Raw genomic sequence first — 19,637 nt, 5'->3', positions numbered from 1 at the left:
TATGGATCATACTGAAAATATCACATACCCAAGAACCTCCCATGGCTGCTTTCCTAAGAGTAGTCATGTGCTCTTTAAAGTAGAGGAATTGATGCTGTGTACAGATAGAGGACACATTACTCTACATGGTCATTCTATAACGACATTTTGCTATCTCTCTTAGTGTGGACACAGTTTTTTCCTTCTAGGAACTGTCTATATAATGGATAATTAAAAGTATATATCAGTAGTCGAGGCATGGCTGAGTGGTATGGTGCAAAGGAGTGAGGGGCAATGAACTCTCTCTAGAATGAAGAGGAAGATGGTCCATCTGGGCTTCCCGGAAAAAGTGGCATTTGATTTAGAGTTAGGGGCCAAGTGAGTGTTCACCAGGTAGGAGATTAAGGGGAGAAAATTATGGTCTGATATAACTTGGGAAACTTTATTTTGATGTGACTTCATCATAAGATATATAGTGTGGAGTGGTAAGATATAAATTTAGAAGAATAATTGGAACCAAAGAATGATTTGCTTTCCATCATGGACAAAAAGTTTATATATCTTTTTAAATGAATGATATTAACAAATAATCTTATATAGATTCTGTCAGCCATTCTCAAGGCTTAGTCTGTTACCTGTTGGTGATTTCCAGTTTTTTATCTCTACTTGTGGACTAACGATCCTCTTTGTCTTCTGGCCATTTGCATTTTAATGTTTTACTCTGCTCTTACAAAATCTACACCCTTAAAATAAATTTGTCACCTTTCCTTCAAAACATTGGCTTTATCCCAACTTCCTAGTTTAGTGAGTGGCCCTGAATTTCAAGGAAAATGTCTATAATATTCCTTTCTCTTCATCCCTGGTCCCTGTACCTCCAGCACCCAAAGACTCAACAAGCCATGCCTTATTTATTTTTTAAATTACTCCTAATGCTGTTGTATCATTTACACCCCTATTTCTACTGTCTTAATTTAGAGTATCATCAGTTTTCCCTTTGATTACTGCAGCAACCTCTGTTTTTTTTTTTTTTAAGTGCATTTTAGTAATACATCTTGATGAAGTTCAGGATAATAGAGGCATCCGTGGTCAGTTCTTTTTGAGCCCTCCCTCTCTTCTGAGCCTGCTCCCATACCCTCCCCATTTTCCTATGCTCAACATATTGATTATCTTTGATAATTTTGTATATGTATATCATGACCATTGAGGTGTTTCCCTCTTCAATTCTTCCCTCCCCATCGTATCTCCCTCAATTAGGTCCCCTCCTTCCCTCTACTAAGGTTCCTCCTCCTCTGTCTTGAGTCCCTCCTGTGTCCCAATTTTTTCTCTTGATCTATTCCTCAATCATTTCTAAAGTTGATTTTATCAATGACTTTGCTGAGAAACTTTTAATAAGTTCTCATTAGCTTTAGGATAAAATCTAAAATCCTCAGCATAACATATCAACTCTTGTTTTTTTGGCCCTGCTCACCTGTTCCGCCTCATGGGGCTCATAACCAGGTTCTTACCCTTCTCTATACTATTAATGCCATGATGCTCCATAAAACTTCCACAGTTTGTTATCCTTCTGGGCATTTTCCTCTTCCTGTTTTCAGCCTTCTTACCCTGTAACTCACTTCTCCTGCCCTCTGTCTCTACCCAGTACATCTATGTGGTGATAGATTATTTACTCTGTCTCCACTAGACCATGGGCTTTCAGTGCCAGACACCAAATTTCATTAATAGGTATCATATTCTCCATGCTTAGCTTCATTCTGGCATGTAGTTATGCCAAAGTTCTAATATTTATTAGGCACTTACTATAGACCAGACAATGTGCTAATTTATTTAAGTATATTATCTTTAAAGAGAAAAAACAAAATCAAGGTATTCCTTTCAGAAGGTAACATGGCAAAATCATTTGGAGACCAGGCATGAGCTTTGTCATAGGGAGTCCAGTCAGTTCAGCATTTCAACAAAACAAGTGAGAACTTAAAAGACATCTATATTATAGTAGAGGATATAGAAGTCAAAAGGAGATAATTTATTATTGTGATTACTGATGATATTTCATGGATGGAGAACCTAGCATGTGTTCTTTAGAATTTACTAAAAAACTTTTTATTTAACTTAGAAATCTTAGTAGCCTTGATGCAACAAGCTTATTAAGATTACAGGAGACTTCCGGAAAGATGGCGATCGAGAAAAACAGCATTTACAAGCCCTGCTAAAACTTGATCTCTATTGCCACAAAATCAGCGCTTTTTATAGCCAGAAAACACTATCAGGAGAAAAACAAAAAATGTAAATACAAGGAACAGAGAAAAAAAAGACTAGAAGAACAACCAGAGACTAGAAATCAAGCCCACAATGCAACAGTAGGGCCGCGCCGGCACCATCTTTCCTCACAGCACCAGGATCCAGAGAGGAAAAGTAAGCAAGGAGCTGAAGTGAGCAGCTGCGGATCATTCAGGTGTAATTCAGCAGTTCTTTCAGCGCAAAGAATGTCAAAAACTCCTAGTGGCCAAGCTCATCACGCCTTCCAGGGACTCAGAACAGAGCTCAAAACCAGAAATATGGTAGCCTCACAACCGAGGGCATGGTAGCAGTGCCATATTGCCAGCAGCTCCAGCCTCATGGCCGAGGGTGTGGTAGCAGCGCCATATTGCCAGCAGTGAAGCCAGTTCACCGCGCCCTCAACAGCTCCTGATCAACACGGACAATAACCATGAGTGACATTACGGCCCCTAAAGGAGAAATCCCTGTAATGCATGCCCATGGACTTTGATAATCTCCCTGGGTCTGAGATTTTGCAGTCCAACCCAGTGAAGGAGTAGTGGTGGCAGAGATTACCAAAGTCTCGAGATACAGAGCACCCTAAGTGAAGTCGTAGTGATCCAGGGAAGGCACAAACTTTTGAAATCATGGGAAAGAGTAACAACAATAGAGCAATGAATACCCACAACCCCATATTATCAGAACCTGATAACACAGAAATTCATAGATCTCCAGAAGATCAAATCAGGAATATAACTGTCGAAATTATACAGGACCTTCAAAAAGAATTTAAAGAGAGTCTAAAAGACATAAAGGATGCAATCATTGAGGTAAAGGCCTCGATCCAAAGTATAAACAATCAATTAGACCACATGGAGAATATAATCTCGCTCCTAGAAGAGGATCACTCCAAAAACAAATGCAAAATTTATAACTTAGAAAAAAAATCAGACAGCAGGAATCTGGCATTGAAGAAATATGGGCCCATTTTAAGAGAGCTAACCTAAGAATAATCAAAATAGAGGAGGGAAGAGAAGGTGAAACCAAAGGGATCAATAATATCTTCAAAGAAATAATAGCAAAAAATTTCCCAAACATAGAGCAAGAGGTCGATACACAGGTCCAGGAACCTTATAGAACTCCCTTTAGACAGGATCAAAGAGGTTCCCCATGCCACATAATTGTCAAAATGACCAATGTGGAAGCCAAGCAGAGAATCTTAAAGGCAACAAAAACAAAAGGCCAAGTGACATTCATAGGCAAAAGAATTAGAATCACTCCAGACTTCCCAAACCGAGTCATGAAAGCCAGAAGGGCTTGGAGTAAGATATTCCAAACTCTGAAAGAAAACAACTTCCAGCCAAAAATTTCCTACCCAGCACAACTCTCTATCAAATTAGATGGGGAAATAAGAAGCTTCCATGACAAACAGAAACTGAAGGAATTTATGTCTTCAAAACCAGCGCTAGAGAAAATACTCAAAGAGATTAACTACAAAGAAGAAATAGGTAATACACACCAGAACCAGAGAAACAAGATTTTCCATCCAGCAGACAACTAAGCAAAGAAGAATATATTCATGTGTTTATTGGTTAAAATCTTTGGATATTAATGATTTATTTTAGTCTTTTACCTATTTCTATACTGCATTGTTTGCTTTTATTGTTGCTAATTTTTAGGATTTCTATTTGGAATATTAATATACCTTCAGATATAGCATTTGGAAATATTTTACCCCATTCTATCAGTAACTTTTAACTCTGTTTACATTGTCTTTGGATGTACAATTTTTTTTATTTTTTAGGAAGTTTGTTTATTCTGTTGTTGCCTGTACCTTTGAAATCATATCCAAGAAATCACTGCCAATTTCAATGTTGTGAAGTGTTATGACCCAGGTTTTCTTCTAAAAGTTTATAGTCTTAAGATTTACATCTAGATCTTTTATCTACTTTGAGTTAATATTTGTATATGGTGTTAGGTAAGGGTCCAACTTTATTCTTTTTCATGTAATTATTATTTTTCAACAATATTTAGTGAAAGGATCATTATTTCTCTCATCAAATGTTCTTGGAAAACTTGTCAAAAATAACTTGACCATATATGGAAGAATTTATTTCTAGGCTTTTTATTTTACTCCACTGGTTTATATATCTGCCTTTATAGCAGTACTACACTGTTTCAATTAATGTAGCTTTATAAGGTTTGAAATTAAAAAAATGTACATCTTCTAGCTTTGTTCTTTTTTAAGATTGTTTTGGGCATTTAGAGTTTATATTTTATGTTAGGATAGATTTTTTCTGGAAAAAAATGTATGATAGTTTCACCTTAAAAACAAGAAGAAAAAAGTATCCTCTGGTAAGAAAGAAAGCAAAAAGAAATATTGAAATGTTATCTCTAAGTGATCAAAAGTTTGATATCAAACATGAATCTGTTATGTGAGATTATCTTTGTTAATTTTGGATAAATTTCTATAATATTAGATGTCAACCACTAAGCCAAGAATGGGAAGAAGGGAAGGGGAGGGAATGGTGTGGGGTAGGGGCTAACTGGGCGATGTGTGCATGTATATCTACATAAGTTTTTTTTTTATCCCATTATGATATATGAATACAGTGCACCAATAAAAAAATTTAAAAATTTAAAAATTAAATAAATTAATTTTTAAAAAAATTACAAGAGCAAACAAGTACAGAATAATACAAGTACAAGAAGCAGCTTATATGGCAAGTTATGAGCTGAAAGGGAAAAAGAGCAGCTGTATCTGGAGAGAGAAAAATGACACAGCTTTTAAATATAGATATTTAAAATTATAAGGTGCATGTAAAGTTATTAAATTAGGTTCAAAATCAGTTGTTCAAGTAAGTATGGCAGAATGTTATATACTTTAGTAGTCTTTTAATAAAAAGTGAAGCTTCCAGTGGAGTAATCATAAGCATAATGATTTTTCAGCCAGTTGTTAGTAGAAAGCAGTGGACCTTGGAATAAGAATGCCCTAGTTTGTTCAGGCTGCTATAACAAAATACCATAAACATGGTAGCATATATATTAAATTTACCTCTCACAGTTCCAGAGGCAAAAGTTTGAGATCAGGGCAGTAGAGAAGTCTGATAAGGACACACTTTCTGGTCCATGGGATACGTCATCTCTTCATATCATTGGAGGGACAAGGCAGCTCTCTAGAGCCTCTTTTATAAAGACACAATCCCTTATGACTAATGAATTCTCAGAGACCCCTCTCCTAATGCCATCACACTATGATTAGGTTTCAACAGATGCATAATATAATATTGCCTAACAGATAATGAACGATGGATGAGTGATAAGTACCTGCAGTATCAATGTAGTGAGGCTTTTCTGTCTACATTTAGAGTCTTTTTTTTGACTGTCTTTATTTCTTAGATACAGATTTAACAGATCTGTGTCATCCTCTGCATTTTCCTTACATTATTTTCTGTCATAGCACTTACCTTTCAACATAACATATCCTATTTCTCTGTTTTTTATCTCTCTCCCCCATTTATGATGTTAGATGACAGACGCAAGACTCTCCTTTGTTTACTGCTGTATTCATGAAACCTAGTGCAGTTCCTGATCCATAGCAAAGTTTAGTTAATATTTATTAAGTGAATAAGTATACAAACATAGTTCAGTACTTAGTAGAGTGTCCTAAATAGGTCATGCTGCCACACGAATGTGTTTTTGTAAAACATTATTTTCTGGACATAATGCAATATTTACTCTTTGAAAGAATAACACAAACGTGGAAAATACAAAGATGTAAAAAGTTGTAGTGGTGCAGGATTGTATTTCTAGTACTTGAAAGGCTAAGACAGGAGGATTGCAGATGTGAGGCAAGCCTTAGCATCTTAGCAAGGCCCTCTGCAACTTAGACCTTGTTTCAAAATTTAAAAATAAGTAAATAAATAAAAATTTGATCGGATGTGTAGCTCAAAGGTAAAATACCTTTGTGCTCAATCCCTACCCCCCCACAAAAGAAAATACAAAGATGTATCAAAAGAAAATTGAAAATATCTAACTCTGTGACAGTGATTTAACATTTTGGTGTGTTTTCTTCCTTCATATATTTAATATAATTACACATCATCCTAGATATATTATTTTGTGTTTTATAATTTTTACTCATTATTCAATCATCAGTATCTTTTTATAGTTTTTACAAAATTTTAATATTGACTTCCATTCAAAAATGGTGGAGTAAACACACATTTCTCCTACCATCCAAAATAACAGAAATAATGAAACACAGAGAAGAAAATCCACATCTGTGATGAAATGAGTCATTGGCAGCAGCCCCAGAGCATAAACCTCGCAGCACACCTGCCAAGTCTGTAATGTTTGGGTCCAGGTGAGGGAGGATATAAGAACCTACACTTATCTCATCTCCTTGGACCTTGAACAAGACATAGATTTTCCTCAAATTAAGTGCACCATCATAAAAGACATCTACAGTGTTCCCTGATTTATGTGTCCTAACCTAGATCCATAGGGAGGCCATGGGAGATGTTGGGGGTGACTCGTTAAACAACAGAGTATCACCATTGAAAGACAAGTGGGATGGGACTGGAGGAGAAACCATTCTGACGTGCCATTTTAATTTTCTTTTGCTTAGCTGGGTGGCTGAGGAAGCCTGCTGAAAGTCAAGTGGGGAAAGGAAGGGAGCAGGCAGCAATTACTCTTAAGGGCTTTTTTAAAAAGCACAACAGCACGAGAAATAGAAGGAGCAGGGGATGGCAAAGCCAGGGCTTACTGGAAGACCGAGCTAGGGAAGTGCATTACTGATTTCAGATGCAACACACTAAAACACTATACAGTATTTGGTGAACTGAAAGAGTGAATACTTTCTCCTGGATCTATTTGTTACAATCATGGCCACTGCAGGAAAAATAACCCATTAAAATTAGACATAAGAATGAAATAGCTGAGCTTGCTCAAACTTTGTGTAGCTTACAGAAGGAGGTTAGCACAGAGATAGGAGCCATAAATCAAAGATTAAGCAACATGGCACGAGAGGGCATGTTTGTAAAATGAGCTTCACAGCAAAAGGTAAAGCTGAGCTTTTCAAATTGCTGAAATGTCACTGTTTATTTATGAGCCAAGATAAAACTCATTTTTAGATAAATGACTAAATTGAAATACTATAATGCACACCATTCAAGTGCTGTTATGGTTAAAAATGTGACTATAAAAATGTCACATTATTACGGAAACTATTTGTTGGGTAGGTATTTTCTGAGTCCTATCTACTCAGTTTATTGACTCCCACTAGGTTTTACTACTGCCTGCCTTGCATAACCAACACACAGTAGCTATTGTAAAAGTGGCACTGGCCTTTCAACCTCTCACATCTCTGAAGAATCTCAGAAATAAACCAGAACTGATATTGAAGCTCATGACATTAGATAAAGGAGAAATAAAGGCACTTTGTTGATAGATATCATATTTCATTTACAGAAAAGCAGTGGTCTCTTAAAAATTCAAAGTCATATGTAATTTGAAAATACACCTTATATTCTAATTGGTCTCCCATTTTCTTTGAGCATGTAAGCTATCATAGTGAATTTGGTGAACTTAAAGCATGAATACTTTCCTTCTTATCTATTTAATAGAGAGACATGATCACTATGAGCCACTGCCAAATTAAGCCAAGATAGATCTTACTATATAACCTACAAAAGAACCATCACCAGGTTCTACAACAGTAAAAGTCCTATATTTAGTATACCCTGAAGGTTATGAAGTGCAATCTACTACCAGTGTTACCAAATTATACTTTGCACATTAACAGGGTTAGACTGGGGGAGGGAGGCTGAGACTTGGAGATGCACTACAATAAGTCATCAGAAATTTGGGGAAGTAAAATGTATACGGTGGAAGAAATAAAGGCCTCAGAGAAAGCAGCTGAGAGTGAAAGGCAAAGACTGTGAGGGGGAGAGAAAGGAGTGGAGAAAATGAGCCAAGTAACAGCCGAGGGGACGGCATGGAATAAAAAGAGGGGCTTGAGGAAAGGGAAAATGAGGTGCAGTAACTAAACTTGTATGATGCATAATACCATGTGTAGGCTCAGACTACACTGCTTTTAAATGTGCTGGCTAAGTTACTGTTCAAAAGAACCTAGTGAGGTAGGAATGATTAATATTTCTAGTGTTACAGATGAAAAGAAAGAAGAAATGAAGCACAGAAGAGAGTGCTTTTGTTAAAAAGTGCCTAGCCTGAGTTGCACAACTAACAAGAGGCCCAGCTGGGATCTGAACCCTGGGAACCTCAGATCCAAGTGCGCACTATTGATGACCACACTGTATTTCCTCTTTCAGATGTGGGTGACAATAAAATATGATTCTTATAAGAGTTTAGCTGTGTATTAGGTAAGAGAATAATTGGCAGTCAGGCTCTCCTTCAGGGTCAACACTTGAATAATTCACACTCAAGAAAGTCACACAAGAGAGGTTATGAGAAGAAGAAGGGCCACAAGTTCAGGCTGGCAGACATCAAGTGTTGAAACTGAGGGAGGGGGAAAAACACAGGGTGGATTAGAGAAAATACCATAATAGCAAAGCCTGATCTGTAAACTGGACTCAGAAGAAAAATTTATTTTACAAGTTCCAGGCTGCAATTGAAAAATATCTTATTAGGAAATGTTCACACGTGTGCAACTTGTAATAGTACTAGATTAAATGTGAAGTTACATTGTTACAACTATACAAACAAATAAATCACTGATTTTGGAAAACTTTCCAGAAATTTTTGGATTATTCCTTCAGTCTTGATCTTTTGAGAAAAAAGTACTATTGATCCTGTATGTGTGGATTTAGTGGCTGCAATTTTCAGGAAATATTATTAAATTTCCAGAGATTATTTACATTATCATTATTATTACTGGAGATTGAACCCAGGGTCATTCTGCCTCTGAGCTACACCATAGCCTTTATTGTTTTGAAACAGGGTCTTGCTAAGGATCTCACTAAATTGCTGAGGCTGACCTTGAATCTATGATCTTCCTGCCTCATCTGTCCAAGTACTGTTATTATAGGCACATGCCACAACACCCCACTTAGATCTGACAAAGTGCATTCACTTATAATATCTAACAGAGTTGAAAGGTAGCAGGAAGTCTTTAAGACAATTTAAAGACATTTTAAAGCATTTTTCCTCTTCTTGATCTTGAAGATACCATGTAATCTTATTTTAAATAAAAATCTGGTGTTTTAGCATTCATCTTTAGTGGAATTTTTTTGGGGGTAGAACACATTTAAGTTTGAGAGGAATAATTGCTGGTGACTCAAAAGATAAGGCTTATTCTTCTGTCACATCTAAGGTTTGGTTCCTACAATGTCAGAATAACTGCACAGTTCAATTAACCATTCAATTCAATGGTCCTCTGAATCAAACCAATCGCTAGTCTAAGTTAGTTTTATTCCCTTTCCTGTTCCTTAATCGAACGTCCCATCTGTAGTTGTAGAGCAAGCATGTACACCAGCACTCATGAAAAGTAACAGGTGTCTTGGTTGTGGTGGCACAGGAAGCCTAGTCATGATAACTTTGAAAGCACACATGGTTTTGACAGATAGTGTCTATGGACTGTCACTGCTGCATGTTAGGTTCCCCTGAAACAGACTCCATGAAGGATGTCTACGAGGTAGTGCTTTGGAGTTCAACACTTGTGGGAAGAAGGGCAGGAACCACAGTGGGCAGAAGTTGACTCTGATATAACCTCACCTGAGGCTTCAGCCAACCTGTAGAGAGCTCTGTACTGAGTTAGAGCAAGGGCCTGGCCTGTATAACTCCATGCCATGCAGCCGCTGGGCACAGAAGACTCTATAGTCAAGGGGCCACTCCCATGGGAAGCTGACTGCTGAGGGCAATCAGTCGCATCCTTCCTAGCAGCTGGGGGAATAACTCCTTCAGTCTTAAAGGCAATTCTGGGCACCACACAATAGTGTCTTCTATAATAACTCACCAAAGTATTTTGCAATGTTAAGGGGGAAATGAAGATAATAAAAAACAATATCTACATTTTTATTGACTTTAGGTTCTATATAGTGTTATAGACACCTTAATTTACAGACAACATAAAACAGAGAATTTTTTAAAATAAGCTCTTATTGAATATAAATAAGAAATAATATATTTAGTTACATAGAGTGGTTTGATCAAGGGAATGTGTGAGCCATTTAAGTCTTAGCATTGTCTAGAAACATGTTTTTATCATTTTATTTGTTTGTTTGCAGTACTGGGGATGGAACCCAGGGGCACTCTACCTCTGAGCTACACCCCCAGCCCTATTTTTTTATTCATATATATATATATTTTTTTTTTTCATATTTATTTTTAATTGGTGCACTGTATTCATACATCATAGTGGGATACATACTTTTGTAGACATACATGCACACATTGCCCAGTCAGCCCCCACCCGACCCCCACCCCGTTCTCTCCCTATCCCCCCCTCCTATGCTTGGCTTAGTAGTTGACATCTAGTATTATAGCAATTTATCCAAAATTAAAAATGATAATCTCTCATAACAGTTTCATTTGTCTGATACCAAGCTTTTGATGACTTAAAGATAACATTTCAATATTTCTTTTTGCTTTCTTTCTTACCAGAGAATCTATTTTTTTCTATTTTTTAGGTGAAACTATCATATATTTATATATTTATTTTTCAGAAAAAAAAATCTATCCTAATATGGAATATGGACTCTAGGTACCCACATCGATCTTGAAAAAGAACAAAGCTAGAAGATATATATATTTTCTGATTTCAAACCATATAAAGCTACAATAATTGAAACAGTGTAGTACTATTCTAAAGGCAGATATATAAACCATTGGAGTTAAATAAAAGCCTAGAGCTAAATTCTTCCCTATATTGTCAAGTTATTTTTGACAAGGTTTCCACGAACATTTGGTGGTGGAAATAATAATCTTTTAACTAAATATTGTTGAAACATAATAATTACATGGAAAAGAATAAAATTGGACCCTTACCTAATCCCATATACAAGTATTAACTCAAAATAGATAAAAGACCTAAATATAAATCTTAAGACTATAAACTTTTAGGAGAAAATCTGGGTCATAAAACCTCACAACATTGAAATTGGCAGTGATTTCATGGTTATGATTTCAATGGCACAGGCAACAGAAGAGTATACAAACTCCCTAAAAAATAAAAAAAAAATTGTATATCCAAAGACAATGTAAACAGAGTTAACAGTTACTAATAGAATGGATAAAATATTTCCAATTGCTATATCTGAAGGTATATTAATATTCCAACTAGAAATCCTAAAAATTAACAACAATAAAGGCAAACAATACCCTTTAGAGATAGGTAACAGACTAACATAAATAATGAATCTCCACAGATAACCAATCTTAGTTGTCTGTTGGATGGAAAATCTTGTTTCTCTAGTTCTGATGTGTGTTACCTATTTCTTCTTTGTAGTTAATCTCTTTGAGTATTTTCTCTAGTGCTGATTTTGAAGACATAAATTCCTTCAGTTTCTGTTTGTCATGGAAGCTTCTTATTTCTCCATCTAATTTGATAGAAAGTTTTGCTGGGTAGGAAATTTTTGGCTGGAAGTTGTTTTCTTTCAAAATTGGGAATATGTTACTCCAAGCCCTTCTGGCTCTCATAACTTGGTTTGGGAAGTCTGGAGTGATTCTAATTGGTTTGCCTCTGAATGTCACTTGGCCCTTTGCTTTTGTTGCCTTTAAGATTCTCTGCTTGGCTTCCACATTGGTCATTTTGACAATTATGTGGCGTGGGGATCCTCTTCCCCGATCCTGTCTAAAGGGAGTTCTATACGTTTCCTGGACCTGCGTATCGACCTCTTGCTCTATGTCTGGAAAATTTTCTGCTATTACTTCCTTGAAGAGATTGTTGATCCCTTTAGTTTCACTTTCTTTTCCCTCCTCTATTCCAATTATTCTAGGTTAGCTCTCTTAAAATGGGCCCATATTTCTTCAATATCAGATTCCTGCTGTCTGATATTTTTTCCTAGATTAGAAACTATGCGTTCATTTTTTGAATGATCATCTTCTAAGAGCGAGATTCTGTTCTCCATGTGGTCTAATCGGTTTTTTGTGCTTTGAATTGAGGCCTTTACTTCATTAATTGCATCCTTTATCTCTTTTTGGCTCTCTCTGAGTTCTTTTCGAAGCACCTCTATTATTTCTACAGTTATTTTCCTGATTTGATCTTCTAGAAATCTCTGATTTTTTGTTTTATCGGGTTCTGATGTTGTGGGGTTGTGAGCATTAATTGCTCTAGTATTATTCCTCTTTCCCATGATTTCGGAAGTTTGTGCCTTCTCTGGGTTCTTCCCTTGGGTCACTATGACTTCACTTAAGGTGCTCTGGATCTCGAGTCAGTAGTATCTCAGACCCCACTACTCCTTTACTGGGTTTTATCACAGAGTCTCCGACCCAGAGAGTCGATAGAGGCTGCTTTAGACCGTGGGGGGTGCCAGGTTGCACGTTCTCCTATGGTGTGATATCACTGCCACCGCCCCTCTCCCACTGGGTCAAGTCCCAGTGAGTACAGTACTGGGATTTCTCCGCTGTGGCCCGCAATTTGACTCACTGTTCTTGAGTACGCAGATGTAGCTGTAGTGAGTTCCGTGCTGCCTTCCGCAGGTGGCAATATGGCCCGCTGCTACGCCCTCGGCTGTTGGGCTGGTGTTTTTTTTTTCCTTGGTTTTGATTTCCACTCTGAATCCCTGCAGCGTGTGCTGAGCTCAGACACTGGGAGCTTTAGATGTCCTCTGCGCCGAGAAATCCCGCCTGGCTGTTCCGCAGCGGCTCCCCTCGGCTTGCTGTGGCCTTCCCGTGAATTCGCCGGTAGTATGGCGCTGCTGCCGCGTATGCCGCGTCCTCGGGCGTGAGGATATCCTCTGTGGCTCTGTTCTCAGTCCGCTTTCTCTCTGGAGCCTGGTGATTTTTTTTATTTCTCTGGTGATGTTGTTTTCTGGCTTTGAAAGGCGCTGATTTTGTGGTAATGGATATTTGTTGTTAGCGGGGCTCTTAAGCCCCGCTTTTCTCGGTCGCCATCTTCCCGGAAGTCTATATATATATATATTTAAAACAGGGTCTCACTGAGTTGCGAAGGGTCTCACTAAGTACCGGAGGCTGTCCATGAACCGCAATCCTCAGGTCTCAGCCTCCCGAATGCTGGGATTACAAGCCTACACCACCATGCCGGGCCTGTTTTTATCATTTAATGTTTACAACTGTTTTGCAAGGAAGGTTCCATTACTTAGATATTACTGGTGAAGAAACAATCACTGTAAGGAATGTGCCTAGATTATGCCATCAGTTAGTGGTATAGTCAGGACTCTGAGCTAACTTTGTCCAAATCAAAGTCCTTTTTCTTGGTCATATCCTACGTTGTCAGTTTTAAACCTTGAACTTTAGTTAGGAATGGTCTGGTTCAATAGATATCTTTCTGCCTCAGTTTTAACAATGTTTTCTTATCCTGCATTTTGTCCTCTCAGACCTCAGACATTTGACATTTAAATTGAAAGCTTATCTCAATTTATTTCAAAGGTCAATTGATTTGACCCTTGCCACAATCTCTGCTGGTAGAAAGGAAGTCTTTTTATCCCCACTTTAACAGGACCATAGGGCTGATGACATTGCCTCTGCTTCTTATGACAGTGGGCCATGTTGGGGTGGCTTCTGCCCCATTCAGTAGATGAATTAGCAGGTAAACAATGCAGGGTGCATATCGTAGGGGTCAGAAGCAGCTGGCTGTGAGTCTACCAATTCCAAACAGGATGCTTGATTCCACGGTCCAATGAGATTAACATTGGGAAAGGGAAAACACGTATATATGGACATATAAGTAAAGAAACAAATCCATCTTTAAACAAGCTTCCATTCCACTGTAATTCTTTAATTTATGGTGAGGATATTCTGGAATCAGCAGAAAGAAACCATTTGAGTGGCCACTAGGAAAAATGGAAGCATATCTGCTTTCAGTGTGTGACTTAAATGAATTTCAAAATGAATTTAAACCTCATTTAAATTTGAATAACTTCCTAAGGGCTTCTCATTTTGTTAGAGTGCCAGAGCTATGTGTCTTTTTTTCTGAAATCATGGTTGACTGATACTCACAGTTGAATTATGTTACAAATGGCACAATACTTCCATCGCTCTGTGACAGTTCGTTTCCTCTGGTTTGTTTTTGATGGCACAATGAAAGCAGACAAGGTTCTCTTGTTCCTTTGTTTATTTTAATAGGGTACTGCTTGTGTCAGATCATTCAAAGGGAACTTTAAAGCATTTGTCAGATTTTTACATTTTTCATCTTCTATAATTAAGAGAATAAGGAGAGTCATAACATTTTCACTCACATAATCCTTGATATAAAAAGTAAGACAATTTCAATCTGAAGTATTTTATGCATTTTCTCCAGCAAATATTACCTTATTCATGTATCTTTAGTTCAGCTCAAATATTAATTTATGGAAGATTTCAAGAGCAGTTGCAAGGAAGAGATATTTCTGTATGATTGATGCAGTGTCCTGTGTATGTTATATAACTCTGCACTATGAATTATTTGGGACTTTGTGTATTAAAAACAGATGACAACATGTGTGCCTTTTTGAAATACAGAAAGAGGAATTTAATATATATAGATACAGAGACTTTAATACATCATGAATACGTAGGCTTACATGTGTGTTCATTAACAACCATAGGCCAGTCAACTTAAAAATACATACATAGGAGCCGGGTGTGGTGGCACACGTTTGTAATCTCTGTGCTTGGGAGGCTGAGACAGGAGGATTGCGCAGGTTCGAAGCCAGCCTCAGCTGGCTTAAGAGACCCTGTTTCTAAAATAAAATATAAAATAGGTCTGGAAGTGTAGCGTGGAGGTAGAAGGCCCCTGGGTTCCATCACCAGTACCATAAAAAAAATACATACAACTTGTCAGTATATTATCTACATGTCTATACATTGGATTATCACTCTTAGTACTATAAAGGCTGACTTTATTTTTATTGATCTGGATATGAAAATGGTCACAGAACTGCAGTAATACCAACACATATTTATACCTTCATATGTTATCCTGATATAATTTATGAAGATGTCTGCATGAGAACTAAATTAAGGCTGCCTTTTAGTTCTCCTTGACTTAATGAAATCAGAAACCAAGTACTAATACAACATCTTTAGAATTTATATGCAATGTACTGTGATTTAATAATGACTTTGAGGTTTTGTTGTTATTTTAAAACCTTGTAATGCCGGGCGTGGTGGCACACTCTTGTAATCCCCGTGCTTGGGAGGCAGAGACAGGAGGATCACGCAGGTTCGAAGCCAGATGCATGCGCTGGCTTAGGAGACCCTGTTTCCAAATAAAAATGTAAAAATAGGTCTGGGAGTGTAGCCCAGAGGTAGAAGGGCTTCCAGGAACCCCAGTGCCACCAAAATAAATAAATAAATAAATAAATAAATAAATAATAAATAAATAATAAATAAATAAATAAATAAAACCTCCTAGTATTTGAAGGAAGCTTTGTCATTTGTCTGTTGGTTCAAGTCTTGAAGGAAAACCCCATTTTCTAAATCCTCTAGATGATCTAAGCATGCGAGTTTATTGCAAGTCTGCTCCCAGGGCAGAAAGTTCAATGACTTATGAGTACAGAGGCAAAAAAGAAGGTACTTGGGTATTAAGAGGGAGGCTCAAGTACCCCAATCTGGGCAGCCGTAGAGACTGGCAAGTTGAGTGGTGTAAGCCTGGAGTCACAGGGGCTTCTCTTCACTTGGAAATATGGTACCAATTTCTCCACATCTTCTAGCTTTAAAAATAAGATGAAAATACAAATATTTGAGTGAAATTTCCTGATTTTTAAAGCACCGAGTTCTATAAACACTGATTTCAACACTGTCCACATGTGGCCCAAATTCCTCCACTGTTCATGGTTCCTTTTAAGCCAGTTATCCACTGATCCACTGAAGTCCCAGTCTTCTATTTTACATATTTTGGATGATGATACATTTTGAATAGACAACTAATTATTTATTCATTTATCTATTTTTTGTGGGTCTGGGGATGAAACCTAGGGGCATTTGACCTCCGAGCTACATCGCCTGTCCTATTTTTTTATTCTTTATTTTGAAACAGGGTCTCACTAAGTTGCGGAGGGCCTCACTAAGTAGCTGAGTCTGTCTGGGAACCGCAATCCTCTGGTCTCAGCCTCCTGAATGCTGGTATCACAAGTGTGCGCCACAACACTCAGCAAGAAACTATTGTAACAGAATTCTTCAAAAAAGAATGAAAACCAATTTGAATAGGTTTAAGTTTTTTCTTCTAGTGAGATTACAGGGACTCTCACTTTCTAGTTTAAGCCATGTATGTATACTATTTAGCTCATAACAGGGGAGCAGTTGGAATCTTGTTTCATTTGGCACATTGTCTTTTATTATTGATTGACCCAAAATTGGACACCAGATTTCCTCTTTTCAATATATATATATCTCAGTATGAGATTTCCTGTCTTGATTCAAACCTTTGCGGTCAGGTTTTATCTGATCATTTGTCTGCCTGATATCCTTGATAGGTTTTTATAACATTTTTAACAGAAATGCAAGTGCTATTTGTGGAACATGAGCTGTTCAGCTGCAAAGGGTCTCTGGTGATTTCTCAAGTTGTTTTCACATCCAACTGATACTGGCTTCTAGAACAGAAGTCTGGGAAATAACAATGAATGTGAGAACACTGAACACAGGTTTCCTTCCTTCCAAGCCTGTCTTTAGGAGCAGAGCAAAAAAATGAATGAAAATGGAAAATAGATGCATATAGCTGAGTGGGGGGTTAATTTTATTAATTTCAGGCTCAGTTCAGCTTGAATACAATATAATAATCTATAAAAAATGGAATCTCAACAAGAAGCCAAACTACTATTACCTTTTTCTTTTTGAGAGTACAATGTGTTATAGTAATCAGGAGCTCATAAATTGCCGTTACAAGCAGTTTAGAAAAAGACACTGTATGAAACCTATTTAAAGTTGGAAACTATAAAGAGATTCTTTTTCCCTGTTGCTCCTGAGGTAGTTTTTCCATGTGTAGAGTTTCGTTTGGTTGTTTAGTGGAGAACATGGGAATTTTGCTCTGCTGCTTGAACATGTGATGAACAAGAGGGTTCAAGATGCAAATGAATTACTTTACATACTGAGGAACCAAATGTAAATAGCACTCTGTAGTCCTGTCCCCTCATTGTATATATGAACACAGAGTTATCATACTTTTCTTTTCATTCATACTAAGTTACCTGGGAAATGTAGATTGGATGGAACTTAGTGGAAGGGAGCAAGAAAATATTCCAATTTCTTTCAACAGAAACCTCTGTCTTCTTTCACCAGAAATGTGTCAGTTCCTCCCTGTCATCAATATTACTAGGAATCTCCAGATAAACTATTGATACCCCAGAGCAAACAAATGTTTTTGAAATATTTACAGCGGCTGTGAAAATAACAAATCAATCTGACCTTAACATCATCAACTTTGTCAATATCCATAGTATTCTCAATATTTGTTATTACTTTCCCTTATAAACATAGACAATTATTTCACTGACACTTTTTGTTAAAATGTGTGAACTTTTATATTTAATCACTTGAAATAAATAGATGGCTCTACAATTCCTTGGGAAATAAAAAAATGACTTTCTCATCACCTGGGTCTAGACAAATTTATTAGGCACTTGCTGATGGTGAGTAAAAACTGTTTATTAAACTGATTTTCAGACTGCTTACAGGAGAACTTTCATAAATTAGCTTTAGTACTTTAAAATTTAAGCCTAAACAGGGATTAAGCATTCATAAATTGAATCAACTGGTCATGGACTAAAAGGGAAGAAAAATGTTTTTAAATACATTTCTGGCACACCACTCTTTCCCTTGATTTAAACCTCAAGAGTATGCTTTACAGTATGGAAGGACATATTTAAAGTCAGACTCTCTAGTGCCAGAAATTTCTACTTTATGTCTTGGCTAACCAGTGAGGATAATCAGCACCTTGTCTCTCTTAAAACTGACAGGGTGCATTTCTTAAGTGTTGAAAGAGACATACACAAAGCTTGCAGGTTGAGCAGTCTCAATTCCCTGGCCTCATGAAGGTTTGGAAACTTAAGTTGTTTCCAATTGTCAAGGTACAGCACTGAAGTCAGTTAGATGAGTCAGCTATTTTAGTCATTGGTATTTTCAAGCTAATACATAAAAATCAGAAATGCATAGTCTGTAATATTTAAAAAATCAATGTAATTCTTAGCAGTATTCATTTTTATAGTTTTATATTACTTTTTACCAAAGGAAACAATTTGTTTCTCAGTTTGGTATACCACTCTGGTGTTTTCTGTTCTAACAGGGCAGACTTATTTGAACATTCACATTTATTCCTTTGGAAATTAACCCAGTCCCAGATTTTAATGAACTCTGCCTTAATTCAGACAAGTGCTGTAAATCTCTAGCTTATTTTGCAGTTTTATCTATTAAATGATATGATTGTCTATGTCTCTAGTTACTGTTTTAAAACTGTGGCCCTGAAAACATTTCCTCAAAAGTGCAGTAAAGAAAAATGCCTTTGCCTTGTCTTGAGTTTTCCATAGAAAACTCCAATGTTTTGAGCAGGTTCCAACCATGTGAAAATCACTGGAATACTCGATAGGAGAAGATTCTGGGTGGAGGAGGAGAATGTGGGGGCAGCCAAAAATTAAACAATACCCCATTCTGAATTTAGCTCTTTTCAAGATCTTTTCTCTCTTGTATGTTTCTTGACTGTGCTGTAAAAGAAGTTAAAGGAGTGTGAAATAAGCTTAATGTAGTTTCTGTAAAAATTTTGGATAAAATATACTTTTTGTCTTCAAGTCGCCTTCCATTCTGGAGTAGAACTAACATTTCTCTGGCTGGTGGCACATGATATGTTCTGGGTTTTATCTGTCTGCCCATTAGCTGCCCATTCTCGAGTTGATCAGGCTACCCGTTGCCAGACATCAATATTGATATATCCAAAGTTAAAATTTTTTGGTTTCTCTTTTGTTCTACTTCTACTCTTCTCCATAGTTCATCTGCTGTCACCTCATCACTCAGATACATAGATCAGAGGGTAGACACTGCAGCATGGTGCTGGTCAGTTTGGGGATAAAAGAGCTGGACCAGGAACTGCTCCGTTCATCCTAGTGGGAGCCACTGCCCCAATGCTCAGGAGCTCGAATGGTATACCCAGGGATAGCAACTGCAGATACAACATCTCTTCACCAGGACTCAAACTTGAATAGGAATTTGTATAGTTAGATGGATGGATGGATGGATGGATGGATGGATGGATGGGAGGAAGGAAGGAAAGGAGAAGGGAGAAAGAGAAAAGCCCACAA

This window comes from Muscardinus avellanarius, assembly GCF_963383645.1.
Source record: "Muscardinus avellanarius genome assembly, chromosome: 7".
Lineage (NCBI taxonomy): Eukaryota > Metazoa > Chordata > Mammalia > Rodentia > Gliridae > Muscardinus > Muscardinus avellanarius.
This window is presented reverse-complemented; position numbering follows the sequence as displayed.